Here is a 23,205-nt window from a genome sequence, read left to right as displayed (position 1 = left end):
CCATTTATCTTTCAGTAATAACAAGGGCTCCAATGGAGGGAAGAGACCATTAGGCACAGGATACTTGAGTTGACAAGGATCACTACCTCCCCAAATCAATAGCCCAGAACAAGCATGGGGGGAGGGGGAAAGCCAATCAACTTTCTCATGGTTTAATGATTCCTTCTGACTCCTGTACAGAGATCCTGTCATCTCCTCTTGCCAGTGTTTAACCAAGTACATGCTCAATAAGTATTTTTATTGCTATTGAAATGCCCTTTAAATTCCATCTGGACCTAGTGGGGTAAGCCCTTTCCCATCTCTGGTCTCCATTTCCCTCCTCTATAAGGTCAAGGCAGTTGGGACAAGCCCTGGCTTTGGAGTCAGAGGATCTGAATTCAAATTCTGCTTCCATCACTGTGATGTTAGGCAAGGCAGTCTCTGGGCTACAATTTCTTTATTAGAAAAACTTAGGTTTAATGCCCATTAAGGGCAGCTCTAAATCTATGGTGCAATCAAATGACAATATAGTCCCTGGGATCTCTCTGGCTCTCTCTTTCTCTGTGTATGTGTCCTTTTTCTCCATCTCTGTCTCTCTCTCTTCTTTGTGATTCTGTCTCTGTCTCTGGCTTAATTAAGTGACATAGTTATTAAGTATCTGAGACTGGGTTTGAATTTGGATCCTCCTGACTCCAGGGCCGGAATTGTATCTACAGGATCACCTAACTGTCCTTCCTCGGGTTTCTGGCATTCTGGGATTATCCTGGGTCCATTGGGTCGCGGTTTATTGTGAAGGATGCTGATTTGTGATGGAGACCCAGGTAGGGCTGGATGGTGAGAGTGCTGGTTGTGGATTCCCGAGTGTCCACTAGGGGCCAGTATGAGGCAGAAGGAGCAAAGGCTGAATCTGGGAATGTCTCGAAGCTGCTTCTGCAGGAACTGGGGCTGAAAGTCTGCAGGGAATGCAAACAGGGAGGTTATTTTGGGCTCTTCCTGGGAAAAAGACCTGCTAACAAGAGCCCAAGTGTCAGACTCAATGTTGATGCTCTTCACACACACACACACACACACACACACACACACACACACACACACACACACACACACAGTCTCTATCTCTATTTCTCTTCCCCCTTCCCCTTCTCTCTTTTTCTCCCTCTCTCCCTCCGTCTCCTCTTTCTGTCTCTCTCTCCCTTTATCCTTTTCCCTCTCACCCTCTCTTTCTCTCCTTTTCCTTCTTTCCCTTTCTCTCCCTCCCATCCTCCATCTCTCTCTCTCTCTCTCTCTCTCTCTCTCTCTCTCTCTCTCTCTCTCTCTCTCTCTCTCTCTCTCTCTCTCTCTCTCTCTCTCTCTCTCTCTCTCTCTCTCTCCTTTCTCCCTCTCTCTCTCTCTTTTTCTCTCCCTTTTCTCTCTCTCTCTCCACCCTCTCTCCCCTTTCTCTCCCCTTTCCCTCTTCTTCTCTTCCTCCCTTCCTCTCTCCCTGTCTCTGTCTATCTCAACTTTTTCTTCTTTAAATGTTTTTTTGCTGAGATTCTGATAGGGAAAGACATGAAAATGTGGAAGAAAAAATTATACTGATTCTTGAATTGATTTATCAGTCATTCAGCAAACATTTATGAGTCCCTAGTATGGCTTGGGCACATTTTTTGTGGTTCTCATTCAGTCATATCTGACTCTTCATGACCACATTTGGGGTTTTCTTGACTGAGATACTGGAGTGGTTTACCATTTCTTCAACAACTGATTTTATGGATGTGGAAACTGAGGCAAGCAGGATTTAAATAACTTATCAAAGTCACATAACTAGGAAGAACTTGAGGCCAGATTGTGAGTCTTTCTGACTCCAGTGCTCCATTACGGTGCCACTTAACAATCCCAATTAGGTACATAAGTCCTTAATAAAATAAAAGTTTGTTGATTGACTAATTTGAGCTCATCTCCAGTCTTCCTGATCTATATCTTGCCACTGGACTAAGATGGCTCTGGAGGGGAAAGTGAGGCAGGTGATCTTGCACAGCCCTCCCCCATTTCAATCCAATTTACTTGCATGTCATGACATCACCTCCCTGATGTCATGGTCCTTTTCAAGAAAGGATAAATCCGGTCAGCACCTTCAAAGTCAAGGAAGAAGATGGAGTTAGGGAGGAGAACATATTTTGTATCTTCAACTTCCTAAATTAATTGAGACCACCTCATTGTTTAATTTCACTTGGGGCCTCTGATCTCCTTTTTGGGGTTAATTCTGTAAATCTTGATCAGAGTCCTCTTCTATCATCTCATTAGTGGAAATAATAGGAGCTTGAATTAGAGTTGGGAGGAACTTAGGTCTAGTTCATCTCCATTTGACAGAGGGAGAAACTGAGGCATTGGGAAATGAAGTGACTTGTTCAAAATCAAACCGGCAGTAATGGAGCCAGGATTTGAATCAAGATCTTTTTTATGAGACACTATAAGTCAGCAAATATTTAGTTAGTGCCTGCTATGAGCCAGACACTCTTCTAGGCAAAAATTAAGCAGGTCTTACTCTCATGGAGTTCATCTCTTATCTGGGGAATCAACATGTATAAATATGTCCAAAGAGAATTAAAACAAGGAAATTTTGAGCATTTATTAAGTACCTACTCTGTCCTAGGCACCATATCACTTGTTTCACTCAAGAGCTTCGACTTTTCCTTCTGTCAAATGGAAGCAATGGAGACATCTGAGGAGCAGGGAATCAAGATGAGAATATTTTGAACTCTTCAGAGGAAAGAGATGACCTCAGTATATCTTCAAGCAGGAGTTTGTCTGAGTGTTCACATATGGAATTCTGGGAAAGTAAGGGAGATGTGATCGGGCCATCATTGCCAAGCAGACGCAGCAGCTCCTCAGCTTCCTTCCAGAGACCTGAGCTGAGCAATGACCCGTAGTCTGGAGACGCCTCCTGGTTCTCAATCCCTGTGCCAACCAACTCAAAATGATGGGGCCTGGGTTGGATAGAGAATGAGTTGAGGGAAAGAAGGGGAGAGAATGTGATTATCAGAACCTCATTGAACCAAATGAATTGGGTCACGTCTGGGGATAGCTTTGGGATCCCAGCTGGTTTGCTGCTTTGGAATTTGTTCCAGGAGCAATTAGAGAGGCCCGTTGAAGGAACCAGTTATTGGTAACAAGGGAAGGGGGTAGGAGTGGTAATGGGAGGACAATGACAAAGCAGCTGGCTGGGCAACAAATGCCAATGCAGAGAGTGCTCGTGGGTCCTGGCAAATGCTGAGTCTGAGGGTTTGGGGGAGAGGGAAGGAAGGGCAGGGTTGTAAGAAATCCAAGTTGCAGTCCCACTCCTCATGAATTTTAAATTCCGTAGGACATTATATGAAGAGGGTCAGTTGGGCTGAAAATTGTGTGGGAGCTATGACTCAAAAGCTCCGGTTTATGGATCACTGAGTCTATCCTCTTCCTCCTTTCTTAAGCTCCAGGCTTAATTCATCTATGGAATTAGACTGCTATGGGAAACTGGTCAATTTGTATGACCTAGGCTGAGATGTCAACATATGGGCTGACGTATAAGGTATACCATAGAAGTATGACTTCCCTTTCATCTGCATAATCACTGTTTATTATGGTTTAGAAGATGGGAGGTGAGTTGTCCAAAGACATATAACTAATAAATAGTTGGACACAATACCACTTATCTCATTTCTTGAAAAAAAATCTTTTTATTTCTTTTGTTTTGCATCTCCTTCATTTTCTGAGTATACTCCTCCCCCTCCTCTATCCAGAAAGTAATTTACTATAATAAAAAATTAATAAGAGAAAAGAAAGAAAAAAGCATTTGAATAGTGCCTCTGTGTAGCAGGTATTATGCTAAGCATTATAAATGCCTTCCCACAGGCCTGCAAGATGTTGTTATCCTAATTTTATAGTTGAAAATACCGAGGCAGACCCAGATTAAGTGATTGTCCAAAGTCACATAGTTTGTAGGGTCTGAGGCTATATTTAAATTCATGGCTTCCTAAGTCTTGACCTAGTACCCATGTACTATGGATCCCCTTAGTTGCCTCTAAAAAAAGAAAGAACAAAAGGAGTTTCTCAAAATTAAGCAAAATATTGATATTCCACACCTATAGTCTCCTATTTTTGCAAAGAAAGGAGCAAGGTTAAAAATTCTCAACTGCTTTTGGGGCCAGAGTTGGTCATTGATTACACAGTGTTAAATTTTGTTTCTGGACTTTTTTTTTTGTTCTTTTAGCTTACTTTTCTCCTCTCCCCTCTCTCTCTCTCTCTCTCTCTCTCTCTCTCTCTCTCTCTCTCTCTCTCTCTCTCTCTCTCTCTTTCTCTCTCTCTCTCTCTCTCTCTCTCTCTCTTTCTCCCTCTCTCTCTCTTTCTCTTTCTTTCTCTGTCTGTCTGTCTGTCTGTCTGTGTCTGTCTCTCTCTCTCTCTCTCTTTGTCTCTCTCTCTCCCTCTCTCTCTCTCTCTCTCTCTCTCTCTCTCTCTCTCTCTCTCTCTCCCTCTCTCTCTCTCTCTCCTCTTTCTGTTTCTGTATATATACACACATACACATATGAATGTCTCAAATTGTATTATAAAATTGTAACCATGAAAACAACCTGGTACTGGTTAAGAAATAAAGTGACAGATTAATGTAATAATTTAGGCATGCAATACTTAGTAATTTAGTGCTTGAAAAATTAGTGCTTAGAAATTTAGTGCTTGAAAAACTCACAGATTCAAGATCTTGGGAAAACAAACCACTAGTTGACAAAAATTGATGAGAAAATTGAAAAACAGTTTGCAGAAACTAGATATAGACAAATATCTCACACTATACAAAGATAGGTCCTAAATGGGTACATGATTTAGACATGAAAGTAATATTAGAAACAAATTAGAGGAGCATGGAATATTTTACTATCAGATCTGTGGAGAAGGGAAGAATTTATGACCAAATGAGAGAGAGAGAACATTATGGGATTTAAAATGGATAATCACATCAAATTAAAAGTTTGCAAAGCAAAACCAATGTAGCCAAGATTACAAGGGAAGAAGGAAACTAGGGGAAAAGTTTACATTAAGCCACTCTGATAAAGGTCCCATTTCTCAAATATATGGAGAATTAAGTGAAATTTATAAAAATATGAGTTATTCCTCAGTTGATAAGTGGTCAAAGAATATGAACAGACAATTTTCAGAAGATAAAATCAAAATTATATTCATATGGAAAATGTTCTGAATCCCTATTGATTAGAAAAATACAAATTAAAACAATTTTGATCATCTATCAGATTATATGACAGAAAAGGAAAATGATGAGTGTTGGAAGGGATGTATAAGAAATAGCCTTGCTGATGGAGCTGTGAATTGATTCAACCATTCTAGAGAACAATTTGGGCTCATTTATAGGTTTAAATGCCTATAAGACTATACATATCTTTTGACTCATCAATACCCCTACAAGGTTTGTATTCTAAAAAGATAAAAAAAAATTGGGAAAAGATCTATATATACCAAAAAATTATAGCAGCTTTTTTTTTTTGTAGTGGCAAAGAATTGGAAATATAGGGGGATGCCCATCAATTGGAGAATGGCTGAACAAGGTGTGGTATATGGTTTTAATGGAATGCTATTGTAATGTAGAAGCAAGGTATGCTCAGATAAACCTGGAAAGATTTACATGAATTGATGCAAAATTAAATGAACAGAACTAGGAGAACATTGTATACAGTAATAACAATATGTATGATAATCAAATGTGAATGATTTAGCTGTTCTGTTCAGTACAATGATCCAAGGAAATTCTGAAAGACTTATGTTGAAAAATGCTACCTACTTCCAGAGAAAGAATAGTAAAGTCTGAATGTAGAGTAAAGCATACTTTTTTAAAAACTTGCCTTATTGTTTTTGTTGTTCTAGTGTTTGGGGTTTTTTTTGGCAACATGGCTAATAGGGGCATGTTTTATATGACTATGATCTATATCAAAATTTTTAATTTCTTAAGGAGAAGAGAGGGGAGGGAGGGAGGGAATGAAGAGGAAACTCAACATTTTTAATAATGTATGTTAAAATTTTTGTTTACATATAATTGAGAAAAATAATAATTTAAAAAGAAGAAAAATAAGGAGCCACATGCATATTTTAAATTGTTACAAAAGTTATCAATTTTATCAAAAACTAGGTCATTGAAAAAAAGGGTTTTGCAAAATTCTGTGATAATGTGAGTACTAAGCATAAGATTTATTTCTGTTATTATGAAACAAGCTTACTTTCTTATTTCTCACTTCAAAGAGTGTTTATACTAAAAGAAGATATCACCATTTTTCTTAGCGATGATAGCAAAAATAAAGAAAATTTGTTTTCTAATAATAGCTGACATTTCTATAGCACTTATTCTGTGCCAGGCACCATGCTAAGAAATTTACAATAATTATCTAACTTGATCTTCATACCAACTCTGGGAGATAGTTGCTATTATTATCTTCATTTTACAGATAAGGAAATTGAGGTAAACCGAAGTGAAGTGACTTGTTAAAGACATAATAGCTAGTAAATGTCTGAGGCTGATTTTTCATTATTCTATCCACTTAGCTGCATTTTCTTCTGATGGATATTTTTTAAATACTCAGTGCTCTAACTGAATCAGTGAAAGGTCTTCAAATTCAATTGACCTAGAAGTTAAGTGATCACACTTAAGAAAAAATTAGAGCTATATATAATAAGTTTACAAATAATGTTTTATTTGTTTCCCAGTTTAAAAAGAGCCTGTCCTGAAATGACAGAGAGAGTAGAAAAGTCCTGCTTGTTAATTATTTGATGGTCTGCAGAAGCAATCTTTGTAGTTTAAAGACCTAGATCTGAATGGCTAAAAAACCCAGTTTGTATATTGGATCACTCACCTGAACAAGAACTGTTAGTATATCTGTCTTGAGATAGTGCACTAAAACAAGTATATAAATGCAAAAATCTTATGGTTTTGGTATGGGAGAGTAAAACGTTCTCTGGTTCACAAAGCAAAGCAACTAAAAATTTCAGTGCTACTGTTGTATCTCATTTGTGTGAAATAGGATTTTCTTATGTGGCTGTTAGAAAGACAAAACATCCATTTCAATTAGTGGTTGAAAGAGAATTATGAGTAGATATTAATAATACCATGTTTTGAGACACTTAGCCTCTCCCTCCCAAGCCCACCCATTCATGGACCAATTTATCAAATAACAAATATATATATTTGTCTTGGTTCTTTAAGAGATTCTTAAGTTTAATCTTTCTATTACAACATTATCATGGTAATACAACATTATCATGGTAATAATTTTAAAGTTAGACATATAAGAATTGAAAATGATTTTATCAATTAAATGTTACACTTTTTATTTATGTCATGGATTTGCTTGTGTATTGTTAAAAAAAGTATTAAATTCTTGATTTTGGGGGGGTAAAGATAGAGAGAAGAGAAAGTAAAGAGATTGGCAATGTTTAATTTAATAAGGAAGTAACAAAATTATCATTTATTAGTGTACTCTTCTGAAACTTTTAGATTTTACATTTAAAATAGTTTATTGATGCTTTGTTTTCTATTTCCCCCCACTTCTACCATTTTTCACTCACTCTTTCCAACCCCATCTTCTCAACAGAAGCTCTCCCTTTTAACAAATAAATGCTCGACAGGTCAATTTATTGGCCTGATCTGAAAATCTGAAAATTGCTTCATCTTAAATCTTTTGAAGTCTCAATTGGTCACTGCTTTGAAAGACTTCAGAGTGGTTTCCATTTACCACGTGGACATTGATAGGTTCTGGTTATTTTATTCTGCATCAGTTGAGCCTGTAAACTATCTGTGGGGGGTTTTCCTCCAAGATTTCTCATCGTGGCTTTAGATGAACCCTACTCAGGAGCAGGTGGATACAAGGATCAAAGATTATCAGAGTTGAAAGTCACCTCAGAGCTCATCCAGTCCCTTCCAAACCTGAATGGGAGCAAGAAGACCAAGTTTCCTTCTCTGTGTTCCCTCTTACTTTTTAAGACAGAGAAAAAAACTAGGTCAGAGAAAGGGGGAAAAATACTGTGATTGGAAATAGGTTAAAAATATCCACTGTGTGGGAGGAAATGATAAAATTATATATTTTTGTGTAACACCAGGACAGAAAAACCAGAAAGCCAGGAGTGGGTCCTGAAGACCAATTCTGATTTCACCCCAAGAGGCCTAATTCAGAGCAGATTCTTCTGGGAGAAAGTCATTAAATGGAAAAGAAAGTGTAGGGACATCTGAAGCCAGTGGGACTTGATCAGAATTCAAATGAATTTGATGATTTTGGGAGGGGCAAGGTAAACAGTGGGACAGAAAGATAATTTTTTAAAATTTTAATTTAATTTAAGTTTTCATTGTTGCTATTGATATTAAATAGCTGCTGTTATAGCATATATAGAAATCTGGACTTGGAGTGTAGGAGATCTGCCTTCAAATCTTATCAAAAGTCCCTTCCTTTTTCAATCAGACATGTTTTTGTTGGTCTAGGTAGTCCCAGTGAGAAAACTCCCTCTCTCAGTTTTGATGGTTGTTCATTTGGCCACTTACCCTCTTCTAGAGTTATCTATGGCACTGAGAGGTTAATTATTTGTCCAGGACCATACCACCATGTGTCCAAACTGCTTCTCCTTGGGCATTTTCACTAACTGTGTGCCCATGAACAGGTTTTTTTAGCCCTTCAGTTTCCATATCTGTAAAAGGACCAAAAGAAAAATTATATTACCTCCCTCTTAGGGTTGTGGTGCAATAGTGTGTGACAGGTATGGAAGTGGAAAAGGGAGACTGAAGTGGAATCTCACCTATTTTTATCTTGGGTTCCATGTCTCAAGACCTGCTCTCCTCTGGCACCAAGAGCAAGCCTCCTGGATCAGATCTCATAAGCTCATGATTTTGTAAATTTTAAAGTTTGCAAACTCTTAAAGTATAATAGAAATGTTAGTTATTAATACTGGTTTTTTTGCTGAGAGAACTGGTTGCATCTCATTTGTGTGAAATAGGATTTTTTTATGTGGCTATTAGAAAGACAAAACATCCATTTCAATTAGTGATTGAAAGAGAATTATGAGTAGAGATATTAATAATACCATGTTTTGAGACACTTAGCCTCTCCCTCCCAAGCGCGCCCATTCATGGACCAATTTTATCAAATGACTTGCCCAGGGTCATGTGTCTGAGACCAGATTTGAATTCAGGTCCTCCTGACTTTAGGGCTGGTGCTCTATCCACTGTGCCTCCTAGCTGTCCCAATACTAGTTATTATTATTATTATTATTACTTTATAATTCTTTACTATTACAAAAGTGCTTTTATAAATATTTTAGTCTATTTTGTTTTTTACCTCTTTGGGGTATACATCCAATAATGTTATTTTCTGGATCAAAGTGACATTTTAGTTATTTTCTTTAAGTAATTTATAATCTCCTGAATTGTTAGACCAATTCACAACTCCCCCAACGATTCATTGGGGTGAACATCTTTCAGCACTAATAATTTCCATCTCTTGGTATGTTTACAAGTTTCTTGGCTATGAAATGAGACCTCAGAGCTGTTCTGATTTATATTTTTCCTATCATTAGGGGCAACTTTAAAGCATGGTTTCATATAGTTATTAAGAATTTGCTCTTCTTTTGGGAACTGTTCCTATCTTTTGATATGGGGCTCAATTTCCTTAATTATAAAATAAAATGGTTAGAATAGACAACTACATCCCAGCCTAATATTCTATGATTGCAGTTTGAAATTTAAACACTGTATTCACATGCTGAGCTATCTCAAGGTCTGAAGAATGGCTTCATTTTCTTACCTTTGTAATCTAGAGAAGTTCAGGCTGGTGACTGGGCAGTGTGTTACAGAGAAGCAACCTTGAGTGGAAAGGTCCTTAAAAAAAAACCCAAGAGCACATAAATCTAGAGGAATTTCAGAGGGCATATATATCAACTTCCTCATTCTATAGGAAGCCAGGTCCAGGAATGTTAAGTGACCACCCATAGTGATATTGTGTCATAGGAAGGATTTGAACTCAGGTCCGGTGATTCCCAAGGCACAGTTCTTTCTTTTGTGGCATAATGAGATACAAAAAGTATACTAGCAGAATCTTGCAACATGCAGACTTGTCCCTCTCTCCCATCTACTACCACCACCATACCTGATGCCATGAAGATGGGGATGTCCATGTGCCCCTAAGATAATGGAGAAGCACAAAGTTGGGGGTGGGGGAAAGCTGGATAGTGAAAGAAAGGAAGGAAGGAAAGAAGGAAGGAAGGAAGGAAGGAAGAAAGAAAGAAAGAAAGAAAGAAAGAAAGAAAGAAAGAAAGAAAGAAAGAAAGAAAGAAAGAAAGAAAGAAAAGAAAGAAAGAAGAAAGAAAGAAAGAAAGAAAGAAAGAAAGAAAGAAAGGAAGAAAGGAAGGAAGGAAGGAAGGAAGGAAGGAAGGAAGGAAGGAAGGAAGGAAGGAAGAAAGAGAAAGAAAGAAAGAGAAAGAAAAAGAAAAGAAGGAAGGGAGGGAGGAAAAAAGAAAAGAAAGAAAGAGGAAGAAAGAAAGAAAGAAAGAAAGAAAGAAAGAAAGAAAGAAAGAAAGAAAGAAAGAAAGAAAAAAAAGAAAGAAAGAAAGAAAGAAGGGAGGGAGGCAAGGAGGGAGGGAGGGAGGAAGAAAGGAAGACATGAAGGAAGAAAGAAAGAAAGAAAGAAAGAGGAAGGAAGGAAAAAAGAAAAGAAAAGAAAGAAAGAAAGAAAGAAAGAAAGAAAGAAAGAAAGAAAGAAAGAAAGAAAGAAAGAAAGAAAGAAAGAAGGGAGGGAGGCAAGGGAGGAGGGAGGCAAGGAGGGAGGGAGGGAGGAAGAAAGGAAGACATGAAGGAAGAAAGAAAGAAAGAAAGAAAGAGGAAGGAAGGAAAAAAAGAAAAGAAAGAAAGAGAAAGGAAGGAAGGAGAAAAGAAAGAAAGAAAGGAAGGAAGGAAGGAAGGAAAGAAGGAAGGAAGGAAAAAAGAAAAGAAAGAAAGAAAGAAAGAGAGAAAGAAAGAGAGAAAGAGAGAAAGAAAGAGAGAGAGAAAGAAAGAGAGAGAAAGAAAGAGAGAGAGAAAGAAAGAAGAGAGAGAGAGAGAGAAAGAATGAAGAGAAAGAAAGAAAGAAAGAAAGAAAGAAAGAAAGGAAAGAAAGAAAGAAAGAAAGAAAGAAAGAAAGAAAGAAGAAAGAAAGAAAGAAAGAAAGAAAGAAAGAAAGAAAGGAAGGAAGGAAGGAAGGAAGGAAGGAAGGAAGGAAGGAAGGAAGGAAGGAAGAAAGAAAGAAAGAAAGAAAGAAAGAAAGAAAGAAAGAAAGAAAGAAAGAAAGAAAGAAAGAAAGAAAGAAAGAAAGAAAGAAAGAAAGAAAGAAAGAAAGAAAGAAAGAAAGAAAGAAAGAAAGAGAGAGAGAGAGAAAGATCTGGATTTCAGGTCCTGCCTGAGCTGTTTGCAGCCCCTGTGATCTTTGGCAAATGACTTTCCTGCTTCCAAGTCTCAGTTTACTCATGTGTAAATGAAAGGAGTTGGGCTGGACAAGGTGCCTCGAGAGCCTGTGTTCTCTTTAGGGTCCAAAGCCTAAAGACATTTATTTTTCTGTCTATAAGGAGCAGAGGCCCCCGGCCCCTCCCCCACTCCTTCTTCCCCTAGGCCATTGTGCCCCAGTCACTGGGCAGCATTTTAAAATTCTGATTTGAAATCAGGTCCCTTTGGGATGCGAGGCACACACAGGCCCCACTGTGCTGGCCAGGGCCCCGGCACTCGGGCAGCCAGCTTCAAGCTGCTGCCTCTCCAGGCATTTTCAGCCCCTTCTGTCAGGAACCTTTTCACAGCCTCGAAGCCTGAGGGGGAGGGAGAGTGCTGGGAGATGTGCAGGAGGAGAAGAAGGGAAGGGGGGTAGGAGGGGGAGAGAGAGGAGCCATTCATGGACTTTTGCTTCTCCTCATTGAGGGACTGATGTTCGGGCAACAGGTTCCCGGGCAATCAGACTGATTATCAGGGCTTTACTGTTTAATTGGTGTTGGGGGCGGGGTGGGGAGGGAGGGAATAAAGATAGAGAGGGGAGAGGAAGCTATCAGAGCCAGTTCCTGCTGCTGCTGGGGAGAGAATAGATTTATATGGCAATTAATTTGCTGACTCAGAGAGAAATGTATATATGGAGGGGAGGGGGTCCCCAAGCACCCATCCCCCAAGCTTATCATTGTGTGCAACAGCTTTCTTGCCTGTTAAACGTCTCTCTCCTTTCCCCTTCCTTTTCTTCCGCTCTTTCCCCTCCTTCGCCTTTCTCTTTTTTTTTATTTCTTCCTCTTCCCCTCCTCTTCTTTCTCATTTTTCTGTTTCTTCTCCTTTTCCTCTTCTCCTCACTTCTCCCCTCTCTCATTCATTCTCCTTTCTCTTTTTCTTCCCTTTTCTCTTTCTCTTCCCTTCTTCTCAGTCCTCCCATCTCTCATTCTTTCTCTTTTCTTTCTTTTTTTTCTATTCCTTCCTTTTCCCCTCTTCTCCTCACTTTTCCCCTCTCTCATTCTTTCCCTTTTCTCTCTTTTTTCTATTTCTTCCCTCCCCTCTTCTCTTCACTCCTCCCATCTCTCATTCTTTCTTTTTTCTATTTCTTCCCCTTCCCCTCTTCTCTTCACTTCTCCCTTCTCTCAATCTTTCTCCTTTCTCTTTTCCTTCTTTTTTCTCTTTCTTTTCCCTTCCTCTCACTCCTCCCCTCTCTCATTCTTTGTTTCCATTCTTTCCTTCTCCCCTTTTTCATTCTTTCTCCTTTCTCTTTTCCTTTTTTCTATATCTTTCTCTTCCTTTCTTCTCACTCCTCCCCTTTCTCATTCTTTCTCTTCTCTCTCCTTTTCTATTTCCTCTCCTTCCTCTCTTCTCACTCCTCCCCTCTCTCATTCTTTCTTTTTCTCTCTTTTTTATTCCTTCTTTTCCCCCTCTTCTCACTTCCCTCCTTTCTCATTATTTCTCTCCTCTCTTCTTTTCTATTTCCTCTCTTTCCCCTCTTCTTACTCCTCCCCTTTCTCATTCTTTCTTTTTTCTCTTTTTTCTATCTCTTCCTCTTTCCCTCTTCTGCTTACTCCTCCCCTCTCTCATTCTTTCTCCTTTCTCTTTTCTCTCTCCCTCCCACTCCTCTCAATAACCACCATCATCCCCAATACCAATCTAGTTTTCACTCCTTTCTTCTTTGTCTCCCATTCCATCTTTAAAGTACTGCTACAAGGAGCACAGAGGGGCCCCCTTGGTCCCCACTGTAGCAGTTGCCATGTGGGTGAAGAGATGGTGAATTTGGGAATAGGTCAGCCCTTCCCAACTCCTCATTGGAATTACATGTTGCCATCTAGAACATTGAAGGAAGAGAGACTCAAGGCTACCCTCTGTGGCTGCCAAAGGACCAGATCAGAATCTGTCACAGCATACAAAAATACCAAGTTCTTTGAGTGCTGGATCAACGCATGGCCAAATTTTTTATTCAGTTTTTTTTTTTAGTCCTGTCTCTTTGTGACCCCATTTGGGGTTTTCTTGGTAAAGATAATAGAGTAGTTTGTCATTTGCTTCTACAACTTATTTGACAGATGAGAAAACTGAGGCAAACTGAGTTAAGTGACTTGCCTAGGGTCACACAGTAAGTAAGGATCTGAACTCAGAAAAATGAGTCCTCATCACTCTAAGCCCAATATTGGGCCATCTAGATGCATCTCATGACCACAAGCAGGTCCCAAAATTCCCAGTGGTCAACCCGCAGGAAAGGCAACTCTGACTCATATACGTGATCAACACAGCCCAATTCTAGGTTTCACTGAAATCTCTTTCTCTCAACATCAATCAAATACTTTACTTGAGAAGCTTGACACTTAAAGAAATCCGAAGTGTGAAAGAGCCCTTAAAGAAAGATGCTATAGAAAAAATTCTGGGTATCTGTATAGTTGTAAGAAATCCTAACACAAGGAAAACCCATTGCATCAAATGATTAAGAAAAAGCTTTCCTATCATGAATTCTAAATCTCTGACCTTCTGACTAACCCATGATGATTTACCACAAAAAGTGACAGCAGAATTATTCTTAAAGAGATGAGACTTAGTGATAAATGTAGATTATGCAAGGAGATGATAGCAACCAGGTAACAAACCATGGAAGGTTGTAAAAATCTTAGCATCTACCATATAACTAACAAGGCTTAGTGACTAAAATTATGCATCAGAACTTTTTTTTTTACTGACAAAGGATAAATTATCCCCCAAATATCCTTGAGATCTCAAAATATTCTTGAAAATTCAACCAATAAACAGTCCTGGAACCAGACCATAATCACATACAAAATTGTTGTCCCTGGTCACCCAGAAATAAAGTAAGTATACAAAGATAAAAACAGGTGTTTCCATACCAAATAGTCAAAATCTCTAAGTGACATGTGATGAAAATCTTTTAGAATATAGAGCTCAAATAAAAAGTTGGAAATTATATAGGAGTAGGATGAAATGCATATCATCCCTGTTTTTTTGTCTGTTGCCAGAATTGTGCCAAGGAAACTGGGATATAGACAGGTGAAATCATTTACTATATGATTATAGTGTCAGTAAGTATCAGAGGTATGATTTATTGTTGTTATTTGTGGAGCAATGGGGTTGTGACTTGCCCACGGTCATTTAAGTGTATGAAGCAGGATTTGAACTCAGATCCTCCTAACTTCCGAACTGGTGCTCTATCCACTGTGCCACCCCTAGAGATGGGATATAAACCCTAAGACAAGGCTTATTAATTTCTGGTATATTAATTTTTTAAAAAGTTCAAAAACAACATAATTGGTCCTGTGTATTTTGTTTTATTTTGAAAAAGGCTCTGAAACTGTAATCCTAGGATCACCGGTTCATGCTTTGTTTCTTCAGTGACAGAGACAAAGAGAAGTATTGGTGGGGAGGGAGACTGTTAGGGAGCAGCAACTTTCTTGCCAGGAGGAAACAGAAGGCTGGACTGTGATAAAACAGTAGTGTTTTGCTCAGACAAATTGTACCCTGGGATCTAAGAGGCTGAAGGCTACACACGGGTGTTTCTCATAAGTAAACTCTACATGAGAAAGAATTGGGAGATAAGCAAGAGGTCTGTGAGACTGCCAGCTAAGCAAAACTGTGTCTCTAAAAAGGGTCAGAGCTCTCTAGCTCTCCCAAGGTCCCATCTGCCAGGGAAGCCCGGAGCCCAAAAGGAAAATTGGGTCATGGACTATTCCAGCCTGAGGCACAAGGGAAAGTGGGCAAGGTGATTGTATATCATAACCCATAATAAGGCACTATTTGTTGTACCAAGGCCTCTGACCAAATGGAACACAGTGTTTTGGCCTGAATATGGCCAGCACTCCACCCACCTATTCCCTGCCAAATTTGGCCCTTCTTAAAACCTGAGTGGAGCCTGGAATGAGTCTTCTATTTAGATATTTATGTCTATATAGTAGATTGAGAGGAACTGGGAACACTTGAATTCATATTTCATGTCTGATACAAACTGATACCATGACCCTGGATACACCCCTTCATCTCTTGGTACTCAGAGTACCTTAAAAGGCTGCTCAGACACTCAGGGATCTGCTCAAATTTAGAGAATTCCCCAAATGTTCACATGGACTATTTGTGCCTGACTTGTGGTAAAGCCTTCATAGCCACAGTTGAACACAGTGTAACTTGAACCCAACACAGTGATGTCATTTGGCTCCTCTTGGTGAACAAAGGACAACAACCAGCCAGGAAAAAAAATCTAAGACTTTAGAAATTGTTAAAGAGTGGCTGATAGTCATCAGAGAAAGAGTTTCCTCATTCTGGATATCAATGACAAGCAAAAAAGTTCCTATATACTTTTTTCCTTTCAAAATCCTAGGTGATGGAAAGATTTATAGGAGCTTTTGCAAAGTGACAGATACTAAGTACAAAGTAACAGCAATAGAGTAAGATGATAAAACTGTGAATGACTTGGATATTCTCAGAAATACAGTGATCCAAAACAGCTCTCAAAGATTTATGATGAAAAATGCTCTCCATTCCCAGAGAAAGAACTGGTGATGTCTGAATTTAGATTGAAACATGTTTTTAAAACCTTCTTTATTTTTCTTGAGAATTTTTTTTGATCTGTGTTTTCTTTCACAACATACCTATTATGGAAATATTTTACATGACTTGATATGTTTAACCTTTATCAAATTGTTTGCCTTCTCAATAAGGGGCATGGGGAGGGAGGAAGGGAAAGAATTTGGAACTTAAAAATTTAAAAACCAATGTTATAATTTTTTTTACATTGTAACTAGGGGAAAATAAAATACTCAATAAATTTTAAAAGAAATTCCAAAGAGGAAAAAAAAAAAAAACTAGGTTAGATATGCAACCTGCAGTCCTGGCAGCTTTAATTTGGATGAAAATGGAAATTTTGTTTCTGACTGTTTGGAAAACCCATTTCAGTTTTCTTCTGGGGCAGTCATTTTTAGAAAGAATCTCGAGACCCTCAATGGAAATGAAAAGGACTTCAGAATTCCTCCAACTCAGGAATTCTTCACCTTCTTAAATGTCCTGGACTCTTGACAGTTGGCTGATGAAGCTTAAGGACCCTTCTCAACATAATGTTTGTAAATGCATAAAATGCAAAATACAAATCCAAAGAAAACCAATTCTATCCACTCTTAGGTTAAGGATCTCCCTGGCAAGCACCTCCACCATATAGCATTTTATTGTTGTTCATTGCTGGCTGACTTTCTGTGACTCCATTTGAGGTTTTCTTAACAAAGATACTGGAGTGGTTTGTCATTTCTTTTTCCAGCTCATTTGACAGATGAGGAAACTGAAGCAAACAGGGTGAAATGATACAGCTAGTAAGTGAGGCAGGTCTTCCTGACTACTGTGTTATCTACCTGCCCCATTTTACAGATAAAGAAACTAAGGGTCAGAAAGGGATGCTGAGGAATAGGGGATAAGAGCACTACATCTGGAATCAGGAAGACCTGAATTTGAATCCTGACTCAGACTTTTCAACGAGCTGAATAGCCTGAGCAAATTCCAGGGCCTCAGTTTCCTGATCTGTAAAATGAGATGGCTGTACGCAGTAGTCTCTAAGGACCTTACTAGTTGTAAATCCATAAGCCTTAATTTGTCCAAGGCCATACAGGTAATAGGTAGCAGAACTGAGATTCAAATCCAAGTCATCTATGGACAATTCTCAGCTTCTTCTGAACAGGTTCTCCAATTAAAATTGTTTTATCATGACAGAATTATATTTGCTTTGGAGGAACGAATAGGAACATTTGGTTCAGTAATAATAATCTTTGGGTCCAATTCAAATTTCAGTAAATTAATGTTGTTTCTTTTGGTTTGGTGGTTCTTGGTTTGGCCCTGTTCAAGTACCAGTCCTGACACACATCCAACCACAGCCCTGCCTTTCCTTGTATCTCCAACAGCATTCCTATTGATTCTCTCCATTATCCTCTAGCCACCCTGGGAGATCTGAGCCTATTGTATGGGGGGAGGGACGTCTCTTTTTCCCATGTGCCCTCTGACTCCTGGGTTGGACCACACACTCATCAAAGACTGGGCTTTCATTTTCTCCTTCTCTCTATCTCCCCATAGTGCCCAGCACTGGGCTGTTTCACATGTAATTAGCCAGGCAGTAGCGAATGGACTCATCCAGTGCTGAAAAAGTAATTCAATGGCTGTCTCCTTCCCAGAAATTCTCTCCTAAGTCCCCACCTTCACCCCCACTGCCACCAATAGCTGAGTCCTAAAGGCAAGGACAATGGAGACAGCCAGTGGGCAAATGGATCAAACCTTAGGACGAAAAACACCCTGAAAATCCTTGCTATTCCTATTATGCATCTGGGGCTGGTTAGCTAAGTTAGTCAGGGCACCTGCTGCCTTGACTAGTCAGCTGCTGAAATCAGGTTCCTAGAATTGATTTCTCTAAAACTCTATGATATCTGACTTTGTAAATGCCTGGAAAATGAGAATGGATCAGGGTCAATTTATCCCCTAGCCCAAGAAGTATCTCAGAACTCAGCCTCCCTAAGGAACATTATGGTAATGGAATTGAAAGTACATTGAGGGGGCAGCTAGGTGGCACGGTAGATAGAGCACCAGCCTTGAATTCAGGAGGACCCGAGTTCAAATCTGATCTCAGACACTTAACACTTCCTAACTGTGTGACTCTGGGCAAGTCATTTAACCCCAGCCTCAGGGGGGGAAAAAAAAAAAAAAGAGAAAAGAGGATTGTGAGACAAGGCTCACATGAAGCTGAATTTTTTATTCTTTATAAAATGCAGATCTGACCATTCTACTTTTCCATTCAAGTATCTTCAATAGCTCCCTATTATTTCTAGGCTAAAAAACCAACCTGCAGTCAAACTTTTGAAACCCTTTGGAGGTTGGCTTCTTATTTTAACAAACATTTTCTTTTTTTTTTTATTATATATATATTTTTTTAAATAATATTATCCCTTGTATTCATTTTTCCAAATTACCCCCCCTCCCTCTATTCCCTCCCCCCGACGACAGGCAATCCCATACATTTTACATGTGTTACAATATAGTCTAGGTACAATACATGTGTGCGAATATCATTTTCTTGTTGCACAATAAACATTAGAATCCGAAGGTACATGCAACCTGGGCAGACAGATATTAGTGCTAACAATTTACATTCCCCTCCCAGTGTTTCTTCTCTGGGTGTAGCTACCTCTGTCCATCATTGATCAACTAGAAGTGAGTTGGATCTTCTTTATGTTGAAGATTTCCACTTCCATCAGAATACATCCTCATACAGTATTGTTGTTGAAGTGTACAGTGATCTTCTGGTTCTGCTCATTTCACTCAGCATCAGTTGATTTAAGTCTCTCCAGGCCTCTCTGTATTCCTCCTGCTGGTCATTTCTTACCGAGCAATAATATTCCATAACCTTCATATACCACAATTTACCCAACCATTCTCCAACTGATGGACATCCATTCATCTTCCAGTTTCTAGCTACAACAAAAAGAGCTGCCACAAACATTTTGGCACATATATGTTTCTTTCCGCTCTTTAGTATTTCTTTGGGATATAATCCCAGGAGTAGCGCTGCTGGGTCAAAGGGTATGCACAGTTTGATAACTTTTTGGGCATAATTCCAGATTGCTCTCCAGAATGGCTGGATTCTTTCGCAACTCCACCAGCAATGTATTAGTGTCCCAATTTCCCCACATCCCCTCCAACATTTGTCATTATTTGTTCCTGTCATCTTAGCCAATCTGACAGGTGTGTAGTGGTATCTCAGAGTGGTCTTAATTTGCATTTCTCTGATCAGTAGTGATTTGGAACACTCTTTCATGTGAGTGGATATAGTTTCAATTTCTTCCTCTGAGAATTGTCTGTTCATATCCTTTGACCTTAACAGACATTTTCTATCATGCTCCTTTACATATTGCATTTCTTCCAAACTTTGCTCTCCAGTTTCCATAACTTTACACAGCCTGTTCCTAGCATCTGAACTACAGATTCTCACTTCTTACCTCTGCCAATTCTCCCTTCTAGACTCCATTCCAGTGTTACTTCCTTAGAGGATAAGGCTCCCCTGAGTAATTAGTGCTCTCTTCCCCTTCAAATTATCTTACTTGTACTTAGGGTTATTGATTTGGAACTGGAGGGGATCTGAGAGATCAGGCATTCCAACCCCTTCATTTAGTAATTAAGGAAACTGAGACACACAAAAGTGACTTGCTTAGGGACATAGTGAGGATAAAAATTGACTGAGCTCCTCAACCTTCACATCCGAAGCTCATTTCAGGAGACATTTTTCATTTCCTAATGAAATACAAACTCTTCAGAGAGAGGGAATTGTATTTTCTCTGTTTTTCTACCATCTAGACCAATGCTTTGTATACAGCAAGAATTTCACAAATATCTGTCATGTTGGAATGGATTAAAAACCCCTTCCCCCTCTTTCCACCTAAGTAGAATGATAGAGTTGATTGATCAGTCAAAAAACATTTATCAAGAGCCTACTTTGTGGCAAGTCCTGTTTTAAGTTGGGATTAGAGGAAAGGAAAACATAGATCTCCTTGAGAAGATTCCATTCTATTGGGAGAGGAAGGGAGAAAAGTGTTTATTAAATACCTATGTGCATTGCCCTAACACTATATAAATATTATTTCATTTGATTTTCACAACAACTCTGAGAGGTGCTGCTATTATCTTCATTTTACAAATAAGAAAACTGAAGTAGAGAAAGGTTAAGTAATAATTCATCCAGGGTGTCTGTCTGTCTCTGTCTCTGTCTCTGTCTCTGTCTCTGTCTCTCTCTCTCTGTCTCTCTCTCTCTCTCTCTCTCTCTCTCTATCTCTCTCTCTCTCTCTCTCACATACACACACACACACACACACACACACAAGTAAGTGTCTAAGTTTAGATTTGAACTCCTGACTTCAAATATAAAACTGTATACAATGTGTCCCCGACTGCCTCACAACAACTAGTAAATAGGGAGGTTCATACAAGACACATACAGGCCAGCTGGCCTCAGAGTGCCCTTCAAATGCTTCTCAGTAGACACCTGGTACAAGGAACCCATCTCTCAATTTAATCTATTTATCTAGATATCTAGATAATAAGCACCTTTTATTTTGCTTTCTTGACACTCTGGACATTTGTTTTATCCTCCTTTGCCAGAATCATCTTCTGCTCAAAGGATTTAGAATGCTTCTGCTGAAGCAAGAAGATATGGAAGTATCCTCCAATGCTTGTTTTGTCAAGTGAATCAGACAGCCCTGCTAGCCAGAATTGGTGGGTCTCTTCTCACAAGTGCTTCTTAGCCTTTTTTGGAGCTTCTGCTGCTGGTAGAATCTATTTTTTTTTTACTTTTGTGTCCAAGAGCCCAGAAGAAAAAGAAACTTTTTATCTGAAAAAACACCTTCATTGAGATTCTAGAGGAATCTAGTGACTGAGATTTGGAGGCTGAAAAATCAGGATCAACCCTGTATAAAATTGGGAATGAAACTCATATGATGATAGGTTCATATATCTAGAGCTGGAAGGAAATTTAAAATCCAGCTACTCCAACCCCTTTCATTTTACCAGTGAGGAAATTAAGACCCAAAGAGAGAAAATTATTTGCCCAAGATATATGTGTGTGTGTGTGTGTGTGTGTGTATGTGTGTGAATACAGAGATAGAAAGCTAGACAAGTATATTGATAGACAGATAGCCAGACAGACAGAAAGATTGATAGATGGATGGATAGACAGACAGATAGGTAGGTAGGTAGACAGGTAAGTAGATAGATAGACAGACAGACAGATAGGTAGATGGATAAACAGATATAGTCATAACTTTGGGGAGGAAAGATCGAAACTACCAGGATATTAGAAGTTAGTATTATAGCTTTTCTTCTTGCCAAAAATGGGTTTTCCACTGAAAAAAGCATTGATTTGGGGGGGTCTGCCTCTTGGTACATATGCGCAGTCTTCTTTTCCTGCCTGACCACTTTGGAAGTTCAACCACTCATTTTCCCAGCTCAAGCCAGAGACCTCCTAGCATGAAGCCAATCATTTCTGGAGTAGAGAGTCACTCTCCCCATTATCTCAAAATGGCTTCATCTATATGAGGGAAGTCAGACTGAAATAGAACCTGACCTCCAGGAGCAATATCCTCTTGGGAAGCAACATGGATCTTGTTCTGATCAATGGTTGCCTGCCTTGTCACCTTGACAGTGTACAGTACAGGCAGAATCCTCATGATGTGGACACTCATTGTGCTTCCTCTATGACAAAAATGAAGACCAGAAAACACAGGCTCAAATACCATAGAACAATAAAATTTAGAACTGAAAGGTACCTTACCATCTACTCTAATCTCATTTATGAGAAAACTGACTTGTTATCTTGCTCAGAGTCATGTAGGTGGGGAATTTTACAAGAAACAGAAGTGGAATTTCAAGACTCTCTATCACTGTCTTTGGGCATTTCCCATCATCCTCCCTGCAAGTATTAGGTCTTAGCCACCTTTGTCTTTAACTGAGTCTCTGTGCTTGGTGTCTTTCTCCTTCCCCAAACTGCTTCATCTCTAATCCATACAGATGTTCAAAAGCTCTTTGTAGGGAGAAGATGGTGCAGAAGAGCCTCAGTGCAATTACTTTGGGGCATGCCATATCTGCATCAGAAGTTCATAGTGGAAGGAGATGACTGAGGACCAGATTTCCTAGGCTAAATTTTGCATTTCAGTTTAGTTAGATTAATAAGGTAAAGACAAGTTCTATTTTCCCGATTCTAGTCAAGCCTATGCTTGCTGTACCAAGGTAGGATACTAGAGACCTGGCACAACAGGAGAAGAGGACTGATGATCAGTTGAACTGATGAACTAAGGAGGCCAGGGAGCTAGGCAGAATAGTTCTTAACTCTCCTTTCTTTCTCCTACAGTAAACTGTGTATTTCCTCAAAAAAAATCCTACCTGCTGTTTCACATGATGTTCCTAGGCAGAAGATAGTAAGTCATTGCCTGGGTTTCTCCCTCTTCATCCTCCTACTGCTGCCAAGGATAGAAATGCCCTACCTACCCTGTTAATAAACAAATGGTTCCCTCTCAGCACGTGTCACCTCCTACATGAAGCAATTCTTGATCATCTCCCTAGATCTTAAAGCTTTTCTCCAAGTAGTGTGCTGGTAAATGTTCAGCAACTCACTCCTTTTAAAAAATGTACTCACAACACATTTTTATTTTTAATCTGCTTAACATTTTCTTTATTACTCCTTTTAGTCCAAAAAAACCCAATTAACAAAAGAATCAGCCAAACCCTGATTTGTAGGATATGCTCATTTCCAAGGTGTCGATGTTCACGCTGAAAATTTAATGCTTATCTCTTTTCATTTCAAGGTATTTCCAGCATGTCATATGTGACTCTTTGTGACCCATTTAGGGCTTTCTTAACAGGGATACTGAAGTGGTTTGCCATTTCCTTCCCCAGCTCATTTTACAAATGAGTACATTAAGGCAAACAAGATTAAGTTATTTGTCCAGGGTGTGGGACTGTGACCACTAAACCAAAATAATTCAAATAGATATTTTCAAACATCTATTCAAATAGAACCAGAGCAGAAAGCAATTTATTCAATTTCTACAAAAATAGGACATTGCCTTCACCAGAATATTCTAGTGAAGTGAGGCAAAGAACAAGAAGCAAAGCACATTTTTATAACCTAAAATAATTTTTTTACCCCATCTTGCATCCCAACTGTCCCTGACTTATCAGGG

At 39.0% G+C, this 23,205-nt stretch overlaps 1 protein-coding gene and 1 long non-coding RNA gene across 2 annotated transcripts in view; one reads left to right on the top strand and one right to left on the bottom strand.

The window, feature by feature from the left end:
• Nucleotides 1-23,205, top strand: part of RAB11FIP4 (RAB11 family interacting protein 4) — a 159,086-nt gene that overhangs the window by 45,044 nt on the left and 90,837 nt on the right. The gene's annotated exons all lie outside the window — the stretch shown is intronic.
• Nucleotides 34-23,205, bottom strand: part of LOC141540056 (uncharacterized) — a 63,099-nt gene continuing 39,927 nt past the window's right edge. The window contains exons 2-5 of the long non-coding RNA XR_012481458.1: nt 9,783-9,856; nt 8,779-8,894; nt 8,528-8,670; nt 34-932 (exon numbers count right to left, since the gene is read on the bottom strand). This is a non-coding gene — a long non-coding RNA (uncharacterized LOC141540056). The remainder of the gene's footprint in view (nt 933-8,527; nt 8,671-8,778; nt 8,895-9,782; nt 9,857-23,205) is intronic.

Source organism: Sminthopsis crassicaudata, chromosome 4 (assembly GCF_048593235.1).
Source record: "Sminthopsis crassicaudata isolate SCR6 chromosome 4, ASM4859323v1, whole genome shotgun sequence".
Taxonomy (NCBI): Eukaryota; Metazoa; Chordata; class Mammalia; order Dasyuromorphia; family Dasyuridae; genus Sminthopsis; species Sminthopsis crassicaudata.
This window is presented reverse-complemented; position numbering and strand designations above follow the sequence as displayed.